Here is a 6,137-nt window from a genome sequence, read left to right as displayed (position 1 = left end):
GATCCTCGGAGATCAAGTCGGCCGCGACAGGCTAGCGGTGGCAGAAGCCATGCGCGCCTATCGTTGGCCGAGCTCAAAAGGAAGAGAGCAAAGTGTTTTTGGGGGTTCCGTTTCGACCGAGAGAGAGAGACGGGGAGAGAGATCAGAGAGCTCGGGAGAGTTTTAAGCGAGTTTTTCTGGAATTTGAGGAAAGGGTTCGCCGAAGTTCATCTCGAGCCCCACGTGGTTACCGTCGGTCACCGCACCTGCCAGTGCGATAGTATGCCAGAGGAAGGGAGGAGTGTCAGTCGTTTCTTGAGCCTTCTCGACGTGTAAGTGGCAACAGCGACACCATTTCTGGCTAGGTAGGGATCACGCTTCCTTCAGGTGTTCTTTTTTTTTTCCCTTCTTCTGTTCATGCTATTAAGGATTCAAGAATATTGAACTCAGTCAATGAACTCAGTGTTTGTGCATGTGAAACTGAAATAGGTTAGTGATGGATGATGACGTTTAGAGCATGATTGGTCACGCTTTGGCTGGAAATGGTGCTGGTTCTGAGTTGAGAACTCAAATTTCGTATCCGTACATCACATGTTCGCTAAAATGTCTAAAAGAAAACCGAAAAATTCCCATGTTCACGCCTGCCTTAATCGACTGCTGTTTTTGAGGAAATCTTGGTGAAACAAAGCCATTTTTCTGTTAGTAACGGCGTTTTAAGTCGTGTGCAACGTTTTCTTGGCTAGGACTCGTTTAGAAACCGAATCGGAATGCTATTGTGAAGTCTGCTTATCACGTGCTTGACAAGATGTCTGAGAGAGAGTCGGATGGATTTCATCGTTGAAGCTTAAGATTGACTTCCATATATGTTGAATCGCGTCTGATATTTGTGTTCCTCTTGTTTTGTTATGTGATTTCGTGGAAACATTCGCTCGTCATCAAGTTGGCCGCGCATCCCCGCTTCCGCCGGAGTTACACTCCCTCACCGGCAAAGCCTGCGGTTCGAGGCCACCGCCCGTTAGTTCTTTCTTTGTATTATAATGTGCTGGTGATTGTACGTCCATTCGAGATGCTTGACTTGAGGGATTCAGCTTGGGTATGGATGTTTTCCACTGTCGTTGCGGCCACCGGAGTGAGCGGCCGGAGTTGATGTAACCGAAGGTCGGAGCAAGTGACCGACGTCGTTGGCGGTGGTTCGGTGGCGACGTGTAGGTGTCGGTGACGACGCGTGATGGTGGCGATGTCGAGCGTCCAGGGTTCGAAGTTGCAGAAGCTCGGTCTCGTTGAAGGAGGGGCGGGAGGTTGAAGACCATGCTGGGTTTGAAAAGGACGAAACAAGAAAAGACAAAAAGCGAAAATAGAAAGAAAAAAATCGAAAATTAAAAATTAAAATTAAAAATAAAAATAAACTAAACTAAACTAAAAGATTTCGTTTTTTTATCCGACTGGGTCGGATCCGATTTTGGGTTGGGTCATCGAGTTGGATCGGGTTTATCCGGTTTGAACCTGCTTCCTCGGATATTATAATATTAAATATTATATATATATTTAAAAACTTCAAAAAAATCAAAAATTTCATAAAAATTTAAAAATTTCGAAAATTCAAAAAAATTCAAAAAAATTCAAAAAAATTCAACAACTTTCAAAGAACATTAAAAAAATTCAAAAAATTTCAGAAAATAGTGAAAATTCGAGTTTTTTTAAATTAATTAAAAAATTAGAAAAATTAGAAAATTAAGGAAAATTAAAAAATTCTTAGAAAATTCCAAAATTCATAAAAGTATAAAAAAATTAGTAGTTATTAAAAGACACCAAATTAAAGCAAAAATCATGTATATTAAATTTAGATTAAGATTGCATATAATTAACATTTTTAAATGAAAAAATTAGGTGTCATATCATTTAGAAATCATGTTTAGAGCATGCATTTTTAATCAGCATTTTGTAAGTTTTTTTAGAGAATAAACCTTAATAAAGTTGTAGTTTATTTTACCTAAGGTTAGTTATAATTTATTACAATTTAACACTTCAGTTTATTGAATGTTATTTTATTGATTACGCACCGCATGACTACCATTTGTATGTTAGTAGCTTAGGTAAAAATTAATCAAGATTACTTACAAAATATTTTTGAAATTACAATGAAAATGTACCCAACATATCCAGGCACTCCATTGAATTTCGGTTCAAAAAGTAAAATATTATCCCATACTTTACTTGAGCTTCTAATCAACCATAATTAGTTAGTGGCAGCTCCAAATTGAGTAAAATTGCATGTTTAAATGGATTAATTTTTTAGTGTCGAATTACAATTGGTAAAACTTGGGAGGGTCGGTGCTAAGTCTTCGGACTTAGTAATCCATTGACTTTCTTTGGGTAATTCACATTCGAAAAGGCCGCAACAAAATGATAAAACCGTTTGCATTTGTTGTAAGTTCAGATAGTCCCAATTACTCCACAAAGACGCTAAGTTGAAGGACATTATACAACGAGGGCAACAAGCGACAGCATCTCATAACGTGGTCGGCAGGTTATCAAAACAACTGCACCGGCTCAATCAATGTAGGCTGGCTTCGTCGATGTGAACAGGTTCTGCATAATGGTTCCGGCACGAGACGCACATTGCGAGCCCCTTCTCTCATGAGTCCCACCACAAGTACGAGCACCGTCCACGCCGCTCGTGTTTTGAATTTTCTCATCACCGGCCCCCGACTGAAGGAGACAGAGACCAGACAGCTTCTCCAGAAGAAACAAGATTTGAGGACGGTGAAACTTTCGTTCGTAAGCGATTCCAGGAGGTGGCTCTACCCGGGACCACTTTTCTGCCTCGGCTTTTGACGAGAAGGCAAAAGCAGGAACAATCGTGTGGACATTAGAGCCAGCGACGAGGAAAGTTGGGGGAAAAGAGGGTTTTAAATCTTGACGTGTGAGGATGTTCCTCGTCGATAGAAGACATTGACTTAAATAATTCGTTGGGCTTGTCAAACAAGGAAAAAGTAGCTTCCTAGAGCAAAGCAGTACTTGGATGGAGAAGCAGAAGATGATGCCCTCTTTAATATGAGCTTGACTAGAGTTGAAGACCTCTAGCTCTTCTTTCCAGATTAGCCAAACTGCGGCATATGGTGGGTAGATGATGATTTTCGTGATAGGGGCGAGTTTGAACTATAAGGATAGCATTGGCTAATGCGTTGGCCTCTTAAGGAGGGGAAGAACCCCATCATAGTATGGGAATGGAATCTGTCACTTAAACCCTAATTGAAAGGATTCATATAACTTAAAGAAAACATTAGAATCCCATTAAATGTTATTGAAAGGTATAGTTTCCTATTCGATGTCGGTGCTTTCCTTAAATATGTCTTGGGTTCATTTTTCAACGCATGCAAAATATTAATTGTGGCATTTAGTCATAAAAAATGTCCTCTAAAGGCAATTTTTACAAGTCAAAATTTCCTATTTGACTTACGAGTGCATTTTTTTCTTAAGATTTTGCGTTCAGACACTCATCAATAAGACCTCTGCAATCATTTTGTAATAATGTTTAACAAATGCCACAAAACCTGTAAGAGCTAAAACCAGCAGCGATAAATCCCAAGAGCATTTTCACTTTGACATCGCACAAAAACTTATTTAAGAGATTGATTTACAGATTGAATGATCTCTTGAGTCCCGAATATGTTTTGGGTATCTCAACGAGTGAGCCATATACAGCACCAACTAGAAATTATTTACATCCAAGCATTTCAGATCGAGTAGAACCAAAACAGAGGCCAGAGGACTAGAGACCCCAGCTACAGCTTCAATTATTCACAAGGACTCTTCAAACAATGGATCTGGAATTCATCATATACAGGACAACTATGAAGATGACCATACACATGACCGAGCATGGCTAAATCACAGCGAACCCATTTGAGCATCTAACCAGAGAAGCTATGGTGGGTACCTACTTCGCCAGAGAAGATGCTCCGAGCATCATCTGCAAGAGACAGAGACAGAGACAGAGAAATGAAAGGAAAAGTATTCATGTGAGGAGAGACAGACAGCATTCACAGCTCCAAATAGAAAGCAGACTGCTGCTAGCATTCAAGAATAGATCCATCATTGAGATCGGACACAGTTTGTACATGTACTCGGAGGAAACGATTCTTGGCAGGAAAATAAATTGCCTGTCATTTACGACCAAAATTTGAATAAAACTCATATTTTATACAAGGTTTTTACTGCGGTCAGGTTTTATCGAGCATACCTGTTCTTGCTGGTCTAATTCGTTCATCTTCTGCACGGAAGAATAAATAGAAGAGACCTGCAGGAGCACATAACTTTACAGATGGGAGGGTTATGAACATAATTGAGCATTGTAGTTAAAAACACATCCTTGCACATATGTGATGTTTTGCGTATTCTGCTTAGATAGAAAAAGAAAGAAATAAGAAGCATGGTTTTGCTGAGAAAAGCTACACAGGCCAAAGAGCTACTCTCTTGAGAATGCAACGCTCAATTGGCAGGGCTCAATTTTTATGTTAAAGGAACTCGCAATGACTGCGAAACCTTCTTTGTAGAACCATACATCAATCCTGGCCATTGTCGGCTAGTTTGACTGCGTTACTTGCCAACTCCTGTTTATGAGCTATCAAAATTCTACAAACTAGAAGTCTAGGACCCAAAAATACATGCCTCCCCACACACCCTGGACAAAATTTGAGAGTGAAGATTCCATTTAAGTACCCTTTCCTCTTTCTTTTCTTTCCAAATTAGCATCTTTAGACGATTTAGCCTTTTTCAATGCGAACTCGCTGAAACTTTTCAAAGAATGCAAATGTTTAAATGTAGCTTAAAAATGTTTTCGACCAAATCCAAACAAGATTCTATCCTAATATGAAGAAATCATTTCTGAAGGTAACAGGAAGCAGATTTCACAATATTATCAGATAAAGGTTTGAGTTTCAATCTTGAGCTTCCGGCGAGGCAACAATTACCATGGCGGTGATACCAATGGGGACCTCTCTAAACGCGAATCTAGATGATATTTACGCGTGCCTGTCTGATGAAGTACAGAAGCTTTTAGCTTTTTCACTTCACCAGCACCAGAACATACTAAGAAGCAGAGATACAGAGCCTACTGCAGAACAAGCAAAAACGAATCAGCAATGCATGTTATAAATACCTCTACACTTCAGTAGATTCCCCCCCTTGCGGACATCTTTTCCAGATTTGGTACGGATTCTGTCGAATGGATATCCCGATCCTCTGCACTCAATCCGAGCTGATTTACGTAGTTAGTACAAGAACGGATGAACTCCCGATGTCCAAACGCATCAATCACATCGGCAGACACGAGATTTTCAACACCGCAAAACCACCGCGATATCGCGAACTAAATCGTGTATCCGCATTTTACTAGTATCATCAGTAATCAAAACTTAGACAGAACTCGTCGGCGTTTCTCCGATCGAAATCGGAAGATTGCTCGAGCTCGCGATCGCCAGAAAAGCGCACGTAGGTTGGAAATGACGCATTTGCAAATCGTTCGATACGATGTTCAATGGCGCGAATACGAAGAGCGACTCAGATAGAGAGAGAGAGAGAGAGAGAGAGCTCCAGATCTGAAGGCGGAGCGGGAAAAGTCGGCCGACGGATCCGAATTGCAACCTTCACCGCGGTCTCCGATTCAGTTGATGCAAGGCGGGAATCGAATCCGCCCCCTCGATCGGCGCGGACGCCGGCGGAGAGGTTCCTGCCGCCCTCCCGGCGAACCGGTTCCCGACCTGCACCAAGCGAATTAGAGACCGCCGGTAACTGAAAGCACTCAGCTTCGACGGCGACGACGGCGGCGGCGGCGGCGGAGCTTCTCTCCCCCTCGGAAGCGAGGACAGAAAGAAGAGGGATGACGTGGCAGGCACGCGTCGCAGAGTAACACAACCCTACGGAATTATTATGTGGGAGGATATGGGGGGCTTTTGCCGAAAGGGGAGCGGCGGTTCTTTATAGGGAGAACGGACGAACAGGATCGCGACACGTGGCGGCCACCGACTCCCCGGTCCGCAGGTTGGAGAGCGGCGGGCGGGAAGCGGTGGTTGGGAGTTTACCGCTTGAAAAGATTAAGGGGTTGTTTGCTGACATTCCGAGGAGGACCGTTTCTATTTTTGTTTTTAAAAGTAGAA

General features: G+C 42.0%; 1 long non-coding RNA gene across 1 annotated transcript; it reads right to left on the bottom strand.

The window, feature by feature from the left end:
- Positions 1-3,580: 3,580 nt before the first annotated feature.
- On the bottom strand, positions 3,581-5,916 carry LOC108959352. The gene is made up of 2 exons (XR_001986855.2): positions 5,141-5,916; positions 3,581-4,279 (listed from the first exon to the last, which is right to left on the bottom strand). It is a non-coding gene; the product is annotated as an uncharacterized LOC108959352 (long non-coding RNA).
- Positions 5,917-6,137: the final 221 nt, after the last annotated feature.

The sequence above is a fragment of the Eucalyptus grandis genome, chromosome 5 (genome assembly GCF_016545825.1).
Source record: "Eucalyptus grandis isolate ANBG69807.140 chromosome 5, ASM1654582v1, whole genome shotgun sequence".
NCBI classification, from domain to species: domain Eukaryota; kingdom Viridiplantae; phylum Streptophyta; class Magnoliopsida; order Myrtales; family Myrtaceae; genus Eucalyptus; species Eucalyptus grandis.
This window is presented reverse-complemented; position numbering and strand designations above follow the sequence as displayed.